Consider the following 23,028-nt stretch of genomic DNA (forward strand, 5'->3'; position numbering starts at 1 on the left):
TGGAACCAGAGGGATGGGACCCCCAGGGATGGGACCCCCAGCATCACTGCCCAGCACCCCCAACCCACAGGCTGTGCCCCGAGGCAGGAGGGCTGGTTTCCTCGAGGGAGCAGGGCACACAGCCACCTCCTGTCCCTGCACAACCCGGCAGTGTCCTGGGGCTTCCCCTGGAGCTGGGCGAAGAGAGGGACACCCGTTCAGACGTGGGGGCGGGATTTAAAGAGTATCCCCAAGTGAAGTGAGGCACGAGGCAGAGGGACACTGGGCAGGGCTGTGCCTGGGGGCCGCGGCTGAATTGCGTGGGCAGAGCTTTATCTCCCCTCCTTCCCCTCCCATGGTTCTGTTTGGATGGCTCTCTAGTTCAAAAGTGCCTTAGGAACTCCTGGGACACCCTTCCCACTCTTCCCTCCTGCTGCCCTTCACGCTGGTGACACCGATGGCCATGGGGCATGGGCACAGTGCGACAGGGCAGCAGGAGCGGGGAGGGACGAGGGACCAGCTCCCTCCCGGGGCACCAGGGGACGCTCACCAGGCCAAGCGTCTCCTGTATCTCCTGGATGTCCTCTGCCAGGCCAGAATGCGCCTCCTGCATGGCCCGCATGTCCTCTGCCAGGCCGACATGCGCCTCCTTCATCTCCTGGATGTCCTGTTCCAGGCCAGAATGCGCCTCCTGCATCGCCTGTTGCATGGCCCGCATGTCCTGTTCCAGGCCAGAATGCGCCTCCTGCATCGCCTGTTGCATGGCCCTCATGTCCTGTTCCAGGCCAGAATGCGCCTTCTGCATCGCCTCCTTCATCTCCCGCATGTCCTCTGCCAGGCCGGACTGCACCTCCTTAAACTTGTTGATCTCCTCCCACAGATCCTGGAGCGAAGCCCTTTTCTGGGAGAGCGGGTGGGGGGTGAGCCCAGGGGAGGGTCCCTGCGGACCTGGACCCCGCTGTGCTCTGCTGCGGGAACTCGGGCTTAACCCAGCCCTTGGGCTGCTGAGGGCGGCACGACGGCAGCGCGGAGCCCAGAGGAGGGGGCGTCCCGTGGGGGAGCACCCAGGGACCAGCAAGAGCACCTACCTTGGAGACGGCTCTCTCCTTCTCTTCGGTTGTTTTTGGCATGGCCTCCTTGGCCAGGGAGGAGACCTCGGAGTTGCTCCAGGTCCCCTCCAGGTGTTCCTCTGGTTTCCAGAGCTGCTGCCCTGTGCCCAGGGCTCCGTCCTCCTCCTTCTCCTGGCCAGGCTGGTCCTTGCTGTCCTGGTCCTTTGCCAGGCCAGGGGTCAGGCTCTGCCCTGGCTCCAGGACAGACAGCTCCTGCTGGCCCAGCTGCCCGATGATGGCCTCGAGCAACTTGTGAAGCGCCACCAAGTCGACAACCCCCAAATGGGGTGTCCCGATGGCGGCATTCAACATTTCCAGCAGACCAAGTGTGGCCATCGCTGCTGCTCTGCCAGAAAACACGGAGCCTGATGTCAGAAGACAGGAGCTTTTCTGTCTGGAGATGATGTTGGAGGGATGGGCAGCCAGCAGCCTTTCTCCTCCTGCTTCTTGCCACAAAAGTGATCCAGTCACCAAACAGATCCAAGTGCCAAAAGCAATCCAAGTGATGAAAGTGAACTAGTCACCAAAACAGATCCAAGTTCCGAAAGTGATCAAACCACTGAAAGCGGTTCAACCACCAAAAGAGGTTCAACCACCAGAAGTGGTTCAACCACCAGTAGCGATCCCACCAGCAGAAGTGGTTCAACCACCAGTAGTGACCCCACCAGCAGAAGTGGTTCAACCACCAATAGCGATCCCACCACCAAAAGTGATGCAACCACCAAGAGCGATTCCACCACCGAAAGCGATCCAACTGCCAAAATGAGTCCACCACCACAGTGATCCCACCACGGCAAGTGATCCCACCACGGCCAGTGACCAAATGGGCGAGGGGCACAGGTGACAGGGGACAATATAGTGTCTCTGTTGCCTGGCAACAGCCACCCCAGGCGCCAGCGGGCACCGCCCTGGTCCCTTGTGATGAAGTTATCCACGGGATGGGAGATGCTGAGGGTCCCTCCTGCCTTTCCCAATTTACCACCTACAATGCAGCTGGTGACACCTCAAATATTGTGGCAGGTCACTGCAGCCCATGCCCAGATTCAAAATACAATCGCACAGGTCATGGGGAATGAAATCTCATTTCACTGAATTAAATACCCTCAGTTTTAATTGCAGAGAGAATGGCTTTATCCATGTTGTGCACTAAATCAAACTCTCCTGATGTTTAACCCTTTCCTTTCCCCATGGCACAGTTGGCCTCGGAGGCGATTCCCCTTGGTGGCAGATGTGCAGTGACTGGCTCACGAGTGCACCAGCACCTGGGAACCTGGGCTGAAAACAAGGTCAAAGTGCCTGGTTTAGGATGCCTTTCCCTGCGGTTAATCAAGCAGAAGGATGTCTTTTGAGAGGGAGCTGTTCTGAAGGGATTTCTTCTGCCTCTCTTGACCGTTGGCACGAGCCAGCGCCTGCTGACCAGGAAATGCGCTCATCACTTGCTCCCTCATGAACACTGTCCTGGCCTTTGCAGCTATAAAGACATAAACCAGAGTATGTTTCCTGTCATCTGTGCAAGAAGGTGCTGCCTGTAAGCAGCACGAACTGCTCTAGAGACAGCTCTTTGCTGGGGATGGAGCTGTGAGAGAGGTTCTCCAGCTGGCAGGGCTGCCTCCCTTTTGAAACATGGGCAATCTTTTGCTGGCATTCCCGTCCCTCAGCCTGATGGCTCTGACATCTCCTCTGATGCTTCAGAAACGGTGCTGCTAGCTACACAGCCATTGCAAGATCCTTTTGCACGGAGAACTGAAGTTGCTCCATAGCTGAAAGGGAGACCCCAACACAGAAAACAGGGCTGCCGTGATTCCTCTGAGAGTGAACCCCACATCCCAAAGAAAGCCGGTTCTTAGAGATGGCCAAGTTTGGAGCAGCGCTGTCACACGTGAGCTGCGAGTCACATAAGGAAGGGTTCCAGAGGACAGAGCGTGTTCCCAGATGGTTTTTGCCAGCACTGACTGAGGAAGAGGCATCCTGTCCAGGGACCTCTGCAGAGACATCTCCAGGCAGAGCAAGACACTGGGGGGCAACAGCCCCTCTCAAACCCCAGTTTTGCACCCCAAGTGGCCGCGCTGCAATGGGCAAGCCTTCATCCCGGGCCAGAGATGCTGGATCCAGAAGTCATGGCTTGCTCCTGGGAGGGTCTTTTTGTGTCAGAACCTCCTGTGTTTCGCCACACATTTTTCACTGTCAATGACTTTCATTTCTTTTCCCTCTACGCTCTCCTCCGGTTTTGCCGTGAAGAGCAGATGCCAACAGTCTATTCCAGTCTTACGGGATCTTGCAGACTTCTCCTTTGCTGACTGTGGTGCTGGTGATTGCCTTCTGCTGCCCCTGGTTCATGTTGAAGACTAATTCCTGGCAGACATGGTTGGTGCTGCTGAGCAACACTCTTGGCTTTTTGCTAGTGCTCAGTAGGACACCTACAAGAAAGCAGGTGTCAAAAACCTCTTGGTTCTTGTGTTGAATGGTGTTGTGAGGAATCATTTAACTTCTTTTCATCCTGAGCTCCTGGGGTTTTTGGCAAGATTGGCCTCAAAAAGGGCCGGGTCTGTCCTGGGTGGAGGTGGGGAGGACACTAAATTCAGCTCAGTGTGCAGAAAGCAGGGGCCGTACCGGGAACTGCGAGGGGCCCGGCCAGCGCCTTGTGTCCCGGAGGCCCTGCCTGACTTTCTGTGTCCTAATGGGGTGCGAAGCAGAGCAGGGGGACAGGGAGCTGGGTGAAGAGGGTCGTGTGGGACCCCAAACCTTTCCGCACCCATCGTACTGGTCCTCATTGCATCACCCTGTCCCTGCCGCTCCCTGCACGGGGCAGCTGGCATCAGAGCAGTGTCCCCTCTCCAAACCCGCTGCACCCCAGTGCTTTGAGCACCCTGGATGGTCCAAAATGTTCTTCGCAGCCCGAGCTGGCCCTGCCTGGGCTGGAGATCCTCCCCAGGCAGCCCCCACGTTCTGGGGGTGCCACCCAGACCCTGCAGCGCTGGGTACCCCAATACCCGACAGAGCTGGGCTTCGAGCATCCCCTGGTGCGGGATGCAGCCAGATCTCCAGTGATGGGGAGGTTGCCAGGTTGGGACTCCAAAAAACCATCCATGGACGATCTGACACCCCTGCAGATATGCACCCCCACCAACACGTCGGCCACGCCGCCCAGCTTCCCCGACGCTCTGGCCACGTTCTCCAAGCTGCGAACCCCCGAGAGGAGTCTTCTTCCCTGGAGACATTCAAAACCCACCTGGACGTGTTCCTGTGTGACCTCATCTAGGCGTTCCTGCTCTGGCAGGCGGATTGGACTAGGTGATCTTCTGAGGTCCCTTCCAATCCCAAACATACTGTGATACTGTGATACTGTGAGAGCCGGCACAGCAGCCACAGCCCCATCGCTCCATGGCCTGTGCCCCCGGGAGCTTCAGCCCCTTCTGGGCCTCCTCGCCCTACAACCCCCAGCCCGCCTGGCTGCCCCCTCCTCAGCCACCGCCCATGGCCTCCACCACCCCCCTGCCCCCCAGAAAGCCATGGCCACCATGGACGGCCAGAGATCAGACTGGGTTGGCGGAGGTGGGGGGGTCAGGGGGTCCCGGGCCAGGGCGTTGGGAGCGGGGGCTCCCGTGAGAATCGCACTGGAAGAACTTTCTAGGTATTATTTCTAGGGCGGGGGGCACACACTGCTGGGGAGGGCACTGGCCCTTGAGAGCCTCTAGATGGTCTCTCCTCCCCTCATTTTTAAAAAATATATATCTCATGTATATAATTCTCCTAGTGCTGAAAATGACCATTCACCAAAAGAGATCCAAATGATCAAAGTGATTCCATCACCACAGTGACCAAAACACCACGGCCAGTGACCAAATGGGCGAGGGGCACAAGTGACAGGGGACAATATCTGTAAAGGGGTGACACAGAGCGTCAGCGAGACAGTGCAGATCCAAACCCCAGGGCCCCCCGTCGCTAACAAGGCCCCGACACACACACACCCACCAGGGCTGGTCGAGCATGCCCTGGTGAAGGCCCGCAGTGTTATTTGAAAATGCTCATTCAAAATGGGCTTTTAAGAGGTTGTTTCCTCAGACTGCTGTTAATTTGGGGGAGGACAGCTCCATAAGCGCCCAGTCTGTGCTGTAACAGCTCCCAGACCAGTGTCGGGACCCAGCAGGAGCCCACGGGCACAGCTCATTCACCGGCCCCGTGCCTCACCCCAGGGCTGCGTCACGGTTCCTCCAGCCCCCTGCACGGGCCATTTCTCACTGAGGAGCTGATGGGAGACCCAGGTAACGGAGCTGTCCCACTGGCACTGTTGAAACGCCAGCCCTGCCGGGGTCATGGCATCCTCATGCTTTCTGTACAAGTCAAACGTGCTCAAGGTTCACATCTTGAGCCTGTGGCTGGAAACAAGACGCAAGCACAAGAGCTGAGGTGATTCTCTTTTCCTGCAGCACTCTGGCAGGCAACTACTTCCCCACAGCAGATCACCCAGGGAAATGCGTGGGGAGGAAAAAACAGCCTGGACACTTCACTTGGGATTGTTGTTTTCTGGAAGAAGGCCTTTAAAAACCAGAAGAACATCCCGGAACAACCTCCAGACCCAAGGACCTGGGTCAACTGATTTCTGCCCTCAAATTCTGGCTTCATCCTTCCAGGTCAAACTGGCAGTTTCTCCAACCACCGCATGTGGTTTTTCGGCTCCAGAGAAGGACGAGTATTTCCTTCCCAGCTCCATCAGCAAAGTAGTGCCACACGTGGATTCATGCGCACAAACTGTCACAGAAAGGTTCTTGACCCCGGGTTCCCTGTATCAGAGTCTCAGACATTTGCGCTTTAGAAAGATACTTTAATCATGAGATAAAAAACAACTTAAAAGGTACAGCAAAGGAACAGTCCAGGCTGGGGGCCTCTCAGGGGAGGGAACACAAGGCAAAAGAGACTTGGGCTTTTAAACCCATTTCTCTAAGAAACCCTCTAAGAAATGGTGGCCAGGAGCAGGGAGGACGGCCGGGACGCTGGTAGAGGTGAAGTGCAGTAGAGCACTTTCCTCGGGATCTCCAGAAATAACTGCGTAACCTCAAAGAAATCGTGGTCCGGAGAAGGGCAGAAGGACGGACGGGACGCTGACAGACGTGAAGTGTTGTATGGTGCTTTCTTCAGGGACTCCAAGAGGATCTTCTCCTTTTCTAAGTAATCACCCCCCTGAGAAGAGGGGAAGGATGGGTGGGATGGATCCCAGGCAGTGCCACAGAAACAGGGTCACAGTCCAGGGTGTTGCTCACCAACAAGAGAAGCATCCCAAAGCCTCCCTCATGCCACGTCCCCCATGAAGGGGACCCCTCCCCGTGCTCCTCCAGAGCCCAGAGCCTCACAGTCTGAGCAAGACCCGCAGGGGAAGACTCCAAGAGCGTCCCTGCCTGGGGAAAGACCCAGCGGGGACCTGACGGCACAGGATGGGGACACCACAAAGCCAGGGCAAACGGGCTTTAACTCACCTGCCAACATCCCAAGCCTCCGGAGAGACAGGTACAAACACAGTTTCCCTTAACCCTAACCCTAACCCTAATCCTAACCCTAACCCTAATCCTAACCCTAACCCTAACCCTAACCCTGACCCTAACCCTGACCCTGACCCTGACCCTGACCCAACAGAAAGTGGCAAGTCCCTTCCCACCCGCAGCGCATGGAAGCCTCAGCCAGGGTGCTGGAGAGACCCTCGGTCAGGGCACCGAGGTCCTGGGCTGCGGTCAGTGGTGTCACAGGGTGGTCAGGCAGCTCCTCGTGGGGCTGTTCACGCCGTCTCCTCTGGTGAGCCGTGCTCAGCCGCTGCTGTGCGGTCTCTGGGAGAAAGGCAGGGAGAGAAGCTGTCAGAAAAGCTTCAGGGCTTGGGCACCGTGGCCCCAGGCCCAGTGGGAAGGGTGAGGAGACTCTTCCCTGATGCAGATGCTGCTGCTGCTGCTCCAGCTGCTCCTGCTGCTGCTGCAGAACCTGCTCCTCATGTGGCCGCTTTGGGTGCAGAGCAACAGCCCCCGGGTCTGCAGGTCGCTGCACATCCATGTTCTCGATGAAGACCCAGCAACCTTGGTCAACTGATTCTGCCCTCAAAGACGGACTCCATCATTCCAGGTCAAATTTCCAGTTTCTACCACCGCTGCATGTTGGTTTTCACATCAAATCTCCATAATTAACAGTTGCAAAATGCTTTGAGATAGTGCTACAAAAATAGAGGCAGTTGAAAGAAGGGCAGAACATCTACTGTCAGCATGTGGTTCATTAGTACTACTTGTTTTTGTCCTCAGAGCAGTATCACTATCTTCTCCTTTGAGTTCCTATTAACCAAGAGAACGGTGTCAGTGTTGGGGATGGCACAGAGGCAAAAGGAGTTTCTGCAGGGCAGTGAAAGGAGGATGTGCTGGAAAACACCAAGATGTCTTCTGGAAAGCTGAAGGAAGCAGAGGCTCCCGAGAAGGACAAGTGACTTCCTGCAGTTTGGACTGCTGATAGAATGTGAGTAATGAAACTAGATGGTAAAGCTATGGAGTTAGTGCAGGATTGGAGAGGAATCAATAAAATGAAGCCTTACACATTGTTAACCAAATTATGGTTATGTTCTTGAACCAACATCAGTAAACTCAGCTCCCATTGTTTCCAAGCAATCCTGGACCACAGGCTCTGAAACAGACCCGCTGAGGAAAGGGGCTGCAGTGACAGTGTTGGTAACAACAACATTCACATCATCTAGTTCCACCAGTACCACCTGGTATTCAGGAATCTCGAGGGAGGTAACCCATGGGAACCTTTTTGTTCCAGTACGGTTGGGACTGTGGGGGACAGTTACACAGTCATTTTCTGTCCCATGGTGAACTCAGGAGCATCCTGTACAGCGAGTCCAAGAGCTGCCACAGCTCCACGGCACCCAGGCCAGCCTTGGCTCACTTCATCCAATTGCTTAGGGAAGCAGCAGCCGCTTGGTTCTGAGCTCTTAAATGCTGTGCTGGAATACACAGAGCAATGCTTTGCCTTTTGTGTGAGCATAACTCCAATGGCTTGGTGATATCTGCGAGACCCAGGTTCTTTGTTTAGTTGTGCAAATGCCCTCAGATGCTTCTCTTGTCCATTTCAACTTGGCAGTGTTTTAGTTTGGTAGTTCATAGAAAGGCTTTACTAAAAGTCCATAATTATAAACTCAAAGTCTGCACCAACGTGTCATTCTAAGAAATGCCCAGAGCTCTTTTACCGCTGCAGGTTCTGGTGTCCGGCAAACAGTTTCTTGTCGCTCCATCCCCAGCTCTGGTGCCCTCCGGAGATCTCGAATCCCGGATAAGTCACTTGGCGCTGGATCAGCTGGGCTTTCTGTTGGGAAGCTCGGTACACACTGCATCTCACCCAATTTAGCAAACTTGCAGTGCATTGCATACGGTCTTCTTTGGTTTCTGTGACTGTTCTTTTATCTTGAATGTCACTTCACCTTGTTTGAATGTTATTATTGCTTGCACTTTCCCCTGCTTTCCTCTTCTTTCTCCACAGTTTCACCACCTCGGAAGCTGAAGGCACATCATCTTCAATTCCATGCCCCGTGGGGACACACAGTCTTCTATCTCACCCTCCCCTCTCATCAGGCGAGTTTTCTCTCTTATTCTACATGCTGAACAACATGGTTTCAGCTTCTCCTGAGGTTTATTCTGCTCCCTTTTTAATGTGAACACAGATGGATCTTGGGGTGGCAAGTTAATACCGCATTCTCTCTGCCACTCTGGGTGTCTTCGCAAAGTGAAAAACGTATCAGCATCCATCACTTGACTGCAGTTGCCTTCTCTCTTCAAGAAGAACGTTAACGTGGCATCATTCAGAGTTTCATTCAGAGGCCACTTTTCCTCATCATCTAATTTATACAATGGCGACTGATTATAATATGTCAGCAAGGTTTCTCTATTCCCATTATCACCAGGTGGTTCCCCAATCTCTTTCCTGTGAGCTACCATAAGGTTAGTATGAAGTTAGTTATAATGGATGAGTTTCCTATATGAATTACTAGTCAAATATAAGCTAAGCGCTCTGCTCCTAAACAACGTGTTCCTTAATCTTCCTGTCTCTTTGTCAAGCAGAAGGATTTAAAACTTGAGAAATACTCCCTCATTTTGCAGGTGGTTAGGAAGCATTTACCACGTCATTGGTTAATGACGGGTACGCCTTTGTAACTTAATCACAGTCTGCATTAATTTAGCATCTTCTCTTCAGTCCAGGTCGGGGTGCGGGCAGAGGTGAAGTGTTGTAGGGCGCTTTCCTCAGGATCTCCATAAATAACCACATAACAGCAAAGAAACTGTCAGGACTTGGGGGCTCTCAGCAGGAGGAGCATGAGACAAAAGAGACTTGGGCTTGTAAACCCCTCCAGTCTGTGCACCCACTCTTCACACATCCTTCATGAGCCTGTTGGTCCAGTGGTAATTTTGGGTCTGGGGCCACCGTTGTTTCTTCTTGGATTCTCTTCCTCTGTCTTCCAGGCAGTTTTTTCTCTGTCCTTATCTCGATATCTCGAAGCATAGAATACAACTAAAGGAATTTAAGGGAGTAAAATTATTCTGCAACAGTCTTCCCTTTGTTTTTATTAAGCATCCTCACTAATGTGTCCAAATGAACTCCTGAAGTCTCTAAGGCCTTTAACGCGTACCCACAGTCTCCCATATGATGTTATTACAAGTCACGACAGAAGCAGAGCTGACAGAATGGCCACTGGGGCAGAGCCTGATAAAAGGGTCCTGTAAGAAATGGGAGGCCGGAGAATGGAGGAGAGATTGACTACTTGCACAGGTGGAGATGCTTTCCTCAGGGCCTCCATAAATGCATGTGTATACCCAATGGGATTGTCCACAGAATGGGAGGAGGGGGGAGGGGTTGTTGACAGTCGTGCAGTGTTGTATCATGCTTTCTTGAGGGGCTCCAAGAAGATTCCCTGCTTCTCTAACTGTTGTTCTCCTGAGAAGAGAGGAAGGATGCATGGGATGGATCCCAGGCAGTGCCACAGAAACAGGGTCACAGTCCAGGGTGTTGCTCACCAACAAGAGAAGCATCCCAAAGCCTCCCTCGTGCCACGTCCCCCATGAAGGGGACCCCTCGCCGTGCTCCTCCAGAGCCCAGAGCCTCGCAGTCTGAGCAAGACCCGCAGGGGAAGCCTCCAAGAGTGTCCCTGCCTGGGGAAAGACCCAGCAGGGACCTGACAGCACGGGACGGGGACACCACAAAGCCAGAGTCCAGCAGAGCCGGCGTCTCCCACCCAGTGATGGGCTGAGCAGAGGGCAACCCCTTCGAGCCAAGGACGACGTTCCAGCGCTCCCCCAGCGGCTCCGCAGCCCCTTCCAGCCCCGCTCTCCCCCTGCCTCACCTGCTGGGCCTGGAACTACAGCAGCTGCACCTGGGCACTGTACATGGAAGCTAAGGAGGCCTTTTCCTGCTTCAGCTGCTCCTGCTCCTGCTCTAGCTGCTTCTTCTTCTGCTTCAGCTGCTCCAGCTGCTGCTTCAGCTGCTCCTGCTGCTGCTTCATCTGCTCCTGCTCCAGCTGCTTCTGCTCCTGCTTCAGCTGCTCCTGCTGTTGCTTCCACTGCTCCTGCTGCTGCTTCCACTGCTCCTGCTTCCTCTGCTCCTGCTGCTGCTTCAGCTGCAGCAGCAGGACCTGCATCTTGTCCCAGAACTCGGTCTGCATCCTGCGTGCCTCCCCCAGGGCTCGCTCCCTCTCCACGTGCTTCTGGGCCGAGAGCTGCAAGGCAGAGTGGGTGGGGAGGTTGGGGACAGGGACCCTCACTGCCCTGCCCTGGCGCTCCTCTGAGCATCCCCTTGTTCCCCTTCTGGCACAGGATTCATGACTTCAGGAGGGGTGTGAGACCCCAGCTGTGCTGCCGGCCCATGCACGGCTGTGAACCGTGGCACAGAAGCTCTGCTTACCTCCTTCGTGCTTCTGATCATCCCCTCCTGCTTCTGGATGCATCGCGCGGCCCCAGTCACCTTCTCCTTCTCCAGCCTCAGCTCCTCCCAGGCCTCATCCAACCTCTGCCTGTCTCTCGCCAGCTGCTTCTCCTTGGCTTTCAGCTCCTGGCGCTGGATCTTCAGCTCTGCCCGCTCCTGGGGTGGGCACAGGGGAAACCGATGCATCACCTGCCCCATCCTGGACACCATCTCCCATCTTCCCAAGGGGAGGCAGAGCCCCTGTTGAGCTCCTCGTGTGGCTGCTTTGGGTGCAGAGCAACAGTCCCCGGTGCTCCAGCACAGCCCTCACCCACTCGCCTGTGGGGACCAGGGCTGGCAGAGCTGGGACTGGACACACACACACACACTCCTTGCCCGGAATGCCGGAGCCCCTCACTGTGCTGCACACCCTCAAACACGCTCACCGCATGGCAGTTCCTCAGCACTGGAAATACCCAGCCTGAGTGGTCCTTTGCCACCCTGGCAGCCCTGAAAAATGCAGCTCTGCCGCACTGTCTGTGCCACGTGTCCCCTCTGGGCAGCCCCGGGGGAAGCAGAACTGGCTCTGGACACGTCCCCATGGCACGGGGAGGTTTTGCCTCACCCAGCATGGGGTTTTCCTCTCCCCAGACTCACAACAGAGGCGGCTGTGCCTGCTCTGGCTGCCCAAACTCCTCACGGGTAAAGGGGAGAGAAAGAGGCGACTGATGCTTCAGTCAACAGCTGAAAGGGGCTGGTGGAGCCTGTTCCTGGGACACCCCCATTTTCACCACCCCAAGTGACGTCTCTGTCACAAGAAGGCAGTGCTGAACGCTGAGCAGGACCCACCCGTGAGCCTGCCAGACGCTGCAGGGCCAGATGCCATTCACGGGCTCCAGGCCAGGGACCTCCTGCAGGCCAGAGAAGCGCCCCAGACCCAGCCAGGAGCCTGGCCCAGGCAGAGGACACAGCGTGGGCTCACCTGCTCCAGCAGCCGAGTCTGCTCGCCCAGCCTGGCCTGCGTGTTGGCCACCAGCTCCTGGACACGGCTCTGCTCCTCCTCCATGCCCCTCCTGCACATGTTCTGCAGGTCACTGGAGAACTTCTCCATCTTCTCAGTGATGCCGTTCAGAGACCTGTGCAGAGGAGCTGGGGGAGGGTCACCCTGGGGGACACACTTTGTCCCACTGCGAAGGAGAGAGGGACGTTTGCTGGGCCATGGGCCGGGCAGCCCTGCCCCGAACCTCTCGGGATCAGAGCAGAGCAGCAGGAAGATGCAGCTGCTGCTTTGGGGAGCACGGACAGATACTAAACAACAGCTCAGCACCCCTGGGGGCAGTGGGTGGGAGAGAGGATGGCCCCTGTTCCTCCTGTGCTCCAGGCCTGGTTCCCCAGAGGACAGGGAACACCGCGGCCAGGGATCAACGTGGGGACATGACACCGGCTGTCTGTACCTGGTGTGTGAAATGGTGCTGGTCAGCACATCCATCTCTCGCTCTTTCAGCCACATCACGTGCTGGAGCTGCTCCTCGTGTTTCTTGTGCAGTTCCTCGACAGACTCCCTGCGGGACACGGGGAAGGAGCCCACCGTGGGCTGTTACAAACTGGTGCTCCCCGTGACAGGCACCGTGGAAGAGGCTCTGCCGTGGGGCTGAGAACCAGGTCCCAGGAGCTGAGCTGGCAGGCTGGTCTGTCACGGGGCATCCCATGGACTGCCATCCCCATCTGGGATGGACCACATCTGGGGGTTATGGGCTTCTCTACCAACAACATACTTCTCATTGACCCAAACTATGAGGACATCAGCAACTCATTGTTCTGAATAAAAGGGATCTGAGGGAGAGAAAACATGGGGTTCAGCATCGTTCAAAATGCAATGCATTCCCTCGGAATGACGTCTCCAGCCAGATCTGCCTGTCTCCACCTGCAAAGCAAATCCCCACTCCAAAAGCCACTGAGCTGCCCTCAAGCCAGTGCTTCTGGACTCTCCATTCTCCTTTCACCGTCTCCCCAAACCGTTCCCTGGTTCCTTCACCCATACCAGGGGCACCGGCACCACGTGCCACTCATGCTGCTCTCACCTCTGCAGCTCCTGCAGCTGCTGCAGCTCCAGTCGGCGCCTGTCCCGCAGCTGCTCCAGGTCCAGCCGGTGCTGCGCCAGCAGCTCTGCCCGATCCCGCGCCGTGTCCTGCCGCTCCTGCCGCAGCTGAGCCACCAGCTGCTCGTTCTGCCGCCGCAGCATCTCCACCTGCTGCCCGTAGTTCTCCTTCATTATGTTCACTGAGGTCCTGCCCGGGGAGCACACGGGGATTTAGCAGCAGATCAGTGTTGCTATGTGTGTGGGGAAACTGAGGCAGGGGCTGCTTCGCTCTCTGCATTCTGAGCCCTGAACCTTCTGCTGCTGGCCAGTGCGGTGCCCTGGTTGGGACGTGCTGGCAAAGGGACAGGCCCCTCCTCTTGTCACCCACCCAGGGCTGGATTTGGGACGCGCCCCAGCACTGTCCCCCCAGGGGAGATGGATGGGGCTGTGGGCAAGGACCTGCCAGAGGAGGGGAGCACAGGCCAGAGCCTGGTACCTGTGGCTGCTCTCCTGGACATCCAGGTGCTCCTGGTGCTGCCGCTGGGCACTCTCCAATAACAGTTTCTGCTGTGCCCGCTCCTCCTCCAGCATCCGGACCTGCCAGGCACCGAGCAGAAGGTTCCTGTGCTGCCCCGGGGACAGAACCCCCACAGCAGCACTCGGTGGCTGTTGTTGACATCTCTGCCCAGGGAGGTTCCTCCTCTCTCCCATCACCCTGATGTCGTTTGGACCAGACCTGGCCCCTTCTCCTCCCCCTGGGCCCCATCCAGCAGGCGCTGGGTCTCTCCAGCTCTGCCACAGGGGCCTGGGTGCTCAGCAGCTCTGCCCGACAGTCCGATGCTGCTGGGGAGGTGGCCAGCTGGCTGCAAGCAGAAAGCACCCGATGTGGTCAAGCCAAGCAGGCCATGAAAGACAAGATCCCTCCCCAACGCCAGTTCCTGCCTCGCAGGTGAAAGGCAGGATTCAGCCTGTTGGCTGCCGAGGGAGCAGAGACCCCAATAGCTCTGTCCCTGGTGCTCCCCTGGCTGCATCCGCCCCCTTCCCCAGGCATCCCCAGCTCACACCCCCTGCCCACCACTCCAGGCACTGGGGCTGCAATTCCCTTCTGAGCCCCATTGGGACAGCACAAGTCTGAACCTGCCGAGGGGAACGGGACCATGGGCTGGATCAGCGGGACAAAGACCTGCGGCATTACCCCAACTGGATACGAGAAAGTGCTTGACACGAATTTCATAAATCTGAGGCAAGCGCTGCTGAGAGCTGCTGCTGGAGCAGCCACCAGTGGAGCAGACGGGAGCGCTGCAGCCATTGACCGGGCCTTTACCTGCCGGGAGAGTGGGGACCCGGCCCTTCGCCCGCGGTCTCTGAGGGCTCGGCCTTTGTGCCTTGGGCCTCCAAGGGTTCGTTCTCTTTCTCTTCGGTCTCCAAGGGCTCGGCCTTCTTCTCCTCAGTCTCTGAGGGCTTGGCTTTCTTCTCCTGGGTCTCCATGGTCTCGGCCTTTATCTCCTGTGCCTTGGCCTGTTCTTCAGCTCTCCTGCGAGCCAAGGCATCGATCAGCCAGTCCGTTGGGTCGGGTTTAGCTGCTGCCTCCTCTGCAGCCCCGAGCTGGCTGCTGCCCTTGGCTGGGACAGGTCCATGAAATCCTCATCCTCCCAGCCCAGCCCGTCGTCTCCGGCCCTTCTCCTCCGCACGGGGTTCCGTCTGTGGGGAGGACGAGGTGTGGAGCGGGGCTCTGTGTTCGGTTCGCTGATGATGATGTTGGCAGAAAACCTACTGAAAGACCCACAGTTGCAGACCTGCCTGCGAGGGGACCCGGGGACCTGCCTGCTCCGCCTCAGGGACAGTGATGCTCCAGACACACGCTCAGCACCGTACCTCACCAACTACCCCATCATCGGCTGCACCGCGGGCCTGGAGCCCATCGAGGGCTTGTACTCTCCGAAGACAAGCTCCCTCTTGTCCCCGCGCTCTTCCTCCTCTGTTCAGACAAGGAGCCTTGAGTCAGCGCCCAGAGGAGCAGCTGCTGCAAAGACACCAGCCCTCCCCTCCTCCCAGGCTGCCTCGAGGGCAGAGCACAACACTTGTGCATGAGCCGCCTTCCCCCGCGCTGACCCACAGCCCCTTGACCGCCCTGCTCACCCCGACAGAAAGGGCATTTCCCCTGCAAGGCCACGAGAAATCAAGCTTGCTAGCCCAAGCCAATGCTGTCGCCTCTGCAGACCTGCCCAACGTCCCTGGCTGGGCTCACCTGGCGGCTTCTGGGACTTTTTATCCACTTTGAACTCCCTATGCTCTCCCGTACCTGGCTTTTCCAGAACTTCGGCTGCGGAGCCTCGTCCGAACAAGTCGTCCAGCATGGAGAGCGCTGGCCGGAGCTCCTCTCTGTGGGGACACGGTGGCAGATGGTTTCTCCCAGAGGCAGGGCTGTCCCTCCTCACACAGCCTGGCCAGGCTGCTCTGGCTCTTCTCTGCCAAACCAGCTGCTGTTGCCCCTTGCTGGGACCCACGGGCAGAAGCTCCAGCATCCCCCCCAGCACGGTGGCACCAGCTCAACGCGCAGCCCACCCCCTGCGTTACTGCCACCGCCTCCTCACTGCCCTTACTCTTTTTTTGGGCCTTTGCCACGTCCCAGCGCATCCAACAGGTCGTCGTCGTCACCATCTTCAAACATCGAAGTCTTCCTCCTCTGGACTGGGGCCACCGTGCGCAGGGGCGTCTGGTGTGGGGGCAGCTCTGGGGATGGGATCGCACATGGGAGGAGGTTTGAGCAGGGTGGGGTTTGGTTTTTTAAACAACAAGAGATCAAAGCAGCCCTGCCTGCTCTTCTCTCCCTGGACCATTTACAAAGTCCTTTTTCAATGTCTTTTCCCTAACCGAACCTCACAGCAAGTGACAAAGTGGCAACGCGCCACTGCCTGCCCTGTGCCCCTGCATCCACTGCTGGGACATGGCTGGGGGTCACTGACACTGGGGTTTCCAGCTCTGGCAACACCAGGAGCTTCTTGAGCTTTGCAAGTTTCCAATCAGATCGTTCCTGCCCCTCTTCACCCAAAGCCCCTGCTCTACCAACACACCCTGGCCCTTGCCCCAACCCACCGGCTGCTACTGGTGTCCAGAGTGGATTTATTGGCGGGGAAAGGGCCATTTGAGGGGACTATCAGACCCATGAGCGTCCCCGCTGCAGGAACAAGAGGGGTGAGTGCCTATAACACAGCCCAGTGCAGCCAGAACTGTCCCATCCCAACAGATGGAATGAGGGATGAGTTAACTCTGAACGCGACATGCATCCTGACTCAACAGATGAGATCAGGTGTGAGTTAACTCTGGGTAATTCTGCGCGGCAATGAGAAGTGAATGACAGACAATCACTCCGGGGGTCCAATTATGAATTTACTAAAAGCACAAGGTAGTATACAAATTACAGTAATTAGTGACTTGGCAAAAGTATGTTATAGTACCACAAAACTTATCAATACATTGACAGCAAAACCTCTTCTAAAAACGGTGGATTGGCAACAATTAGTAACTGTAATGCAAAACTTAACAAGACTTTAGCAGCAGAACAACTAAATGATATTACTTTATATGTTTAAGAAAAGGAAGAGAGAGAAGAGGAAAACTAAGATATCAGAAAGAGAAAGAGAGAGAGACAGAGAGGGAGAGTAAGATATCACCCCTCCACAGGTACATCGGTCCCGCGATGACCCCCAGAGACGGGAACGCGCTGAAGATTTACACGCCGCCAACCTATATCGTACGTGAGGTTGTTTTATAACCCAGTTCATTTACATGCAAGATAGGAGAAGGTGGTTCGTCTCCTCCCTCTGCTTGCTCTTCATGCTAATTAGGAAGACTCTTCTGGAAATGGGTCTGGGGTCTTCAAACTAGGGGAAAGTTCACAGTATTGACTAGAAGTGAGTTGTCTTGCCCGTCGGGGGTAGCCGTTGGTTCGTGGTTTCTTCTGGTAGTTGGTTGTCCGATAGATGGTTCATCTCTATCATCCCAATTAGGCCATGAGGCCTTTCACAGCAACACTGTTAATTGTCCTTATCTTCTAAGGTGTCTGCGTTCATGGCCATAAAACTTCGGGAAATATAAGATGAGGTGTCATCTATCTCTTCCGCCAAAGTAACAAAAACCAGACGTTTAAGGCATAACAAGGTCTTTGTTCTGCTAAGCATGGGGGAGAGTGCTTCAAGGTTGTCACAGGAGCTTCTCTGCACCAGCTCAATGAGCTCACCTGCCTCAGCACCTTTAATTTGTCTCGTTTCAGGCTCTTTTGAGGACCTGCGTGGATATGATGGTAAAATGAAGCTTCTTTGCAGCTGCAAGGGCAGCATCGTGATGCTGGTCCTCCCTTCCTGGGAGCAGGAGCTGCTGGTGCAACAGCCCTTGATGCGCGAGGGGCTCCAGTTGTGAGGGGGGAGGCAGCAGGGAGCAGAGGGGACAGCCAGGTTCCCAGAGCCAGAGGCCACTCAATAGGTTGGCCGTCAGTCTGGGGAGGTGAAGGGAAGTTTGTCCCTGATTAAAAGCCTCTGTGTTCCATGAGAAGCCGACAAATCCCATTGTGGAGTGCCCAGGCCAGGGCTATGCCCGTGTCCATCATCCTGATCTCTCCCTGTGTGTTTCAGTTGAACCCCATGTTACATCCGGCAGCAGCGGCGGGAGAGCCTGGAGCACCAGCGTGCGGGACAGCAAGAAGTGAGTGCCTTTCAGATCTCTGCGTGCTCCCCACGTCCTCCTGACCTGCCCCGTCCTCAGCAGGAGCAGCTGAAGCAGCAGCAGGAGCAGCTGAAGCAGCAGCTGGAGCAGCTGAAGCAGGAGAAGAAGCAGCTGGAGCAGGAGCAACTGAAGCAGGAAAAGGCCTCCTTAGCTTCCATGTACAGTGCCCAGATGCAGCTGCTGTAGTTCCAGGCCCAGCAGGTGAGGCAGGGGGAGAGCGGGGCCGGAAGGGGCTGCGGAGCCGCTGGGGGAGCTGGGCCGGGTGTACCTGCCGGGGCCCTGAGAGCCGGGAGGTCTCCTGAGATCATGGCTGAGCACTGGGCTGGGCCGGGTGGGCTCGAAGAAGCCGCGGGCAGCCAGAGGAGTGACATCAGAGGCAAGGAGAGGGGGATTCTCACAGCTTGTCTCAGGCTGGCTCCATGTCCAACCTGAGATGGACATCGTCCATGGCTCAAAGGGGTTGCCCTCTGCTCAGCCCATCACTGGGTGGGAGACGCTGGCTCTGCTGGACTCTGGCTTTGTGGTGTCCCCGTCCCGTGCTGTCAGGTCCCTGCTGGGTCTTTCCCCAGGCAGGGACATTCTTGGAGGCTTCCCCTGCGGGTCTTGCTCAGACTGCGAGGCTCTGGGCTCTGGAGGAGCATGGGGAGGGGTCCCCTTCATGGGGGACGTGGCATGAGGGAGGCTTTGGGATGCTTCTCTTGTTGGTGAGCAACACCCTGGACTGTGACCCTGTTTCTGTGGCACTGCCTGGGATCCATCCCACCCATCCTTCCCCTCTTCTCAGGGGGGTGATTACTTAGAAAAGGAGAAGATCCTCTTGGAGTCCCTGAAGAAAGCACCATACAACACTTCACGTCTGTCAGCGTCCCGTCCGTCCTTCTGCCCTTCTCCGGACCACGATTTCTTTGAGGTTACGCAGTTATTTCTGGAGATCCCGAGGAAAGTGCTCTACTGCACTTCACCTCTACCAGCGTCCCGGCCGTCCTCCCTGCTCCTGGCCACCATTTCTTAGAGGGTTTCTTAGAGAAATGGGTTTAAAAGCCCAAGTCTCTTTTGCCTTGTGTTCCCTCCCCTGAGAGGCCCCCAGCCTGGACTGTTCCTTTGCTGTACCTTTTAAGTTGTTTTTTATCTCATGATTAAAGTATCTTTCTAAAGCGCAAATGTCTGAGACTCTGATACAGGGAACCCGGGGTCAAGAACCTTTCTGTGACAGTTTGTGCGCATGAATCCACGTGTGGCACTACTTTGCTGATGGAGCTGGGAAGGAAATACTCGTCCTTCTCTGGAGCAGAAAAACCACATGCGGTGGTTGGAGAAACTGCCAGTTTGACCTGGAAGGATGAAGCCAGAATTTGAGGGCAGAAATCAGTTGACCCAGGTCCTTGGGTCTGCAGGTTGTTCCGAGATGTTCTTCTGGTTTTTAAAGGCCTTCTTCCAGAAAACAACAATCCCAAGTGAAGTGTCCAGGCTGTTTTTTCCTCCCCACGCATTTCCCTGGGTGATCTGCTGTGGGGAAGTAGTTGCCTGCCAGAGTGCTGCAGGAAAAGAGAATCACCTCAGCTCTTGTGCTTGCGTCTTGTTTCCAGCCACAGGCTCAAGATGTGAACCTTGAGCACGTTTGACTTGTACAGAAAGCACGAGGATGCCATGACCCCGGCAGGGCTGGCGTTTCAACAGTGCCAGTGGGACAGCTCCGTTACCTGGGTCTCCCATCAGCTCCTCAGTGAGAAATGGCCCGTGCAGGGGGCTGGAGGAACCGTGACGCAGCCCTGGGGTGAGGCACGGGGCCGGTGAATGAGCTGTGCCCGTGGGCTCCTGCTGGGTCCCGACACTGGTCTGGGAGCTGTTACAGCACAGACTGGGCGCTTATGGAGCTGTCCTCCCCCAAATTAACAGCAGTCTGAGGAAACAACCTCTTAAAAGCCCATTTTGAATGAGCATTTTCAAATAACACTGAGGGCCTTCACCAGGGCGTGCTCGACCAGCCCGGGTGGGTGTGTGTGTGTCGGGGCCTTGTTAGCGACGGGGGGCCCTGGGGTTTGGATCTGCACTGTCTCGCTGACGCTCTGTGTCACCCCTTTACAGATATTGTCCCCTGTCACTTGTGCCCCTCGCCCATTTGGTCACTGGCCGTGGTGTTTTGGTCACTGTGGTGATGGAATCACTTTGATCATTTGGATCTCTTTTGGTGAATGGTCATTTTCAGCACTAGGAGAATTATATACATGAGATATATATTTTTTAAAAATGAGGGGAGGAGAGACCATCTAGAGGCTCTCAAGGGCCAGTGCCCTCCCCAGCAGTGTGTGCCCCCCGCCCTAGAAATAATACCTAGAAAGTTCTTCCAGTGCGATTCTCACGGGAGCCCCCGCTCCCAACGCCCTGGCCCGGGACCCCCTGACCCCCCCACCTCCGCCAACCCAGTCTGATCTCTGGCCGTCCATGGTGGCCGTGGCTTTCTGGGGGGCAGGGGGGTGGTGGAGGCCATGGGCGGTGGGTGAGGAGGGGGCAGCCAGGCGGGCTGGGGGTTGTAGGGCGAGGAGGCCCAGAAGGGGCTGAAGCTCCCGGGGGCACAGGCCATGGAGCGATGGGGCTGTGGCTGCTGTGCCGGCTCTCACAGTATCACAGTATCACAGTATGTTTGGGATTGGAAGGGACCTCAGAAGATCACCTAGTCCAATCCGCCTGCCAGAGCAGGAACGCCTAGATGAGGTCACACAGGAACACGTCCAGGTGGGTTTTGAATGTCTCCAGGGAAGAAGACTCCTCTCGGGGGTTCGCAGCTTGGAGAACGTGGCCAGAGCGTCGGGGAAGCTGGGCGGCGTGGCCGACGTGTTGGTGGGGGTGCATATCTGCAGGGGTGTCAGATCGTCCATGGATGGTTTTTTGGAGTCCCAACCTGGCAACCTCCCCATCACTGGAGATCTGGCTGCATCCCGCACCAGGGGATGCTCGAAGCCCAGCTCTGTCAGGTATTGGGGTACCCAGCGCTGCAGGGTCTGGGTGGCACCCCCAGAACGTGGGGGCTGCCTGGGGAGGATCTCCAGCCCAGGCAGGGCCAGCTCGGGCTGCAAAGAACATTTTGGACCATCCAGGGTGCTCAAAGCACTGGGGTGCAGCGGGTTTGGAGAGGGGACACTGCTCTGATGCCAGCTGCCCCGTGCAGGGAGCGGCAGGGACAGGGTGATGCAATGAGGACCAGTACGATGGGTGCGGAAAGGTTTGGGGTCCCACACGACCCTCTTCACCCAGCTCCCTGTCCCCCTGCTCTGCTTCGCACCCCATTAGGACACAGAAAGTCAGGCAGGGCCTCCGGGACACAAGGCGCTGGCCGGGCCCCTCGCAGTTCCCGGTACGGCCCCTGCTTTCTGCGCACTGAGCTGAATTTAGTGTCCTCCCCACCTCCACCCAGGACAGACCCGGCCCTTTTTGAGGCCAATCTTGCCAAAAACCCCAGGAGCTCAGGATGAAAAGAAGTTAAATGATTCCTCACAACACCATTCAACACAAGAACCAAGAGGTTTTTGACACCTGCTTTCTTGTAGGTGTCCTACTGAGCACTAGCAAAAAGCCAAGAGTGTTGCTCAGCAGCACCAACCACGTCTGCCAGGAATTAGTCTTCAACATGAACCAGGGGCAGCAGAAGGCAATCACCAGCACCACAGACAGCAAAGGAGAAGTCTGCAAGATCCCGTAAGACTGGAATAGACTGTTGGCATCTGCTCTTCACGGCAAAACCGGAGGAGAGCGTAGAGGGAAAAGAAATGAAAGTCATTGACAGTGAAAAATGCGTGGCGAAACACAGGAGGTTCTGACACAAAAAGACCCTCCCAGGAGCAAGCCATGACTTCTGGATCCAGCATCTCTGGCCCGGGATGAAGGCTTGCCCATTGCAGTGCGGCCACTTGGGGTGCAAAACTGGGGTTTGAGAGGGGCTGTTGCCCCCCAGTGTCTTGCTCTGCCTGGAGATGTCTCTGCAGAGGTCCCTGGACAGGACGCCTCTTCCTCAGTCAGTGCTGGCAAAAACCATCTGGGAACACGCTCTGTCCTCTGGAACTCTTCCTTGTGTGACTCGCAGCTCACGTGTGACAGCGCTGCTCCAAACTTGGCCATCTCTAAGAACCGGCTTTCTTTGGGATGTCGGGTTCACTCTCAGAGGAATCACGGCAGCCCTGTTTTCTGTGTTGGGGTCTCCCTTTCAGCTATGGAGCAACTTCAGTTCTCCGTGCAAAAGGATCTTGCAATGGCTGTGTAGCTAGCAGCACCGTTTCTGAAGCATCAGAGGAGATGTCAGAGCCATCAGGCTGAGGGACGGGAATGCCAGCAAAAGATTGCCCATGTTTCAAAAGGGAGGTAGCCATGCCAGCTGGAGAACCTCTCTCACAGCTCCATCCCCAGCAAAGAGCTGTCTCTAGAGCAGTTCGTGCTGCTTACAGGCAGCACCTTCTTGCACAGATGACAGGAAACATACTCTGGTTTATGTCTTTATAGCTGCAAAGGCCAGGACAGTGTTCATGAGGGAGCAAGTGATGAGCGCATTTCCTGGTCAGCAGGCGCTGGCTCGTGCCAACGGTCAAGAGAGGCAGAAGAAATCCCTTCAGAACAGCTCCCTCTCAAAAGACATCCTTCTGCTTGATTAACCGCAGGGAAAGGCATCCTAAACCAGGCACTTTGACCTTGTTTTCAGCCCAGGTTCCCAGGTGCTGGTGCACTCGTGAACCAGTCACTGCACATCTGCCACCAAGGGGAATCGCCTCCGAGGCCAACTGTGCCATGGGGAAAGGAAAGGGTTAAACATCAGGAGAGTTTGATTTAGTGCACAACATGGATAAAGCCATTCTCTCTGCAATTAAAACTGAAGGTATTTAATTCAGTGAAATGAGATTTCATTCCCCATGACCTGTGCGATTGTATTTTGAATCTGGGCACGGGCTGCAGTGACCTGCCACAATATTTGAGGTGTCACCAGCTGCATTGTAGGTGGTAAATTGGGAAAGGCAGGAGGGACCCTCAGCATCTCCCATCCCTTGGATAACTTCATCACAAGGGACCAGGGCGGCGCCCGCTGGCGCCTGGGGCGGCTGTTGCCAGGCAACAGAGACACTATATTGTCCCCTGTCACCTGTGCCCCTCGCCCATTTGGTCACCGGCCGTGGTGGGATCACTTGCCGTGGTGGGATCACTGCGGTGGTGGACTCTTTTGGAGGACCTGGGCTTTCTGGG

Source organism: Streptopelia decaocto (genome assembly GCF_964273445.1).
Source record: "Streptopelia decaocto genome assembly, chromosome: 2".
NCBI classification, from domain to species: domain Eukaryota; kingdom Metazoa; phylum Chordata; class Aves; order Columbiformes; family Columbidae; genus Streptopelia; species Streptopelia decaocto.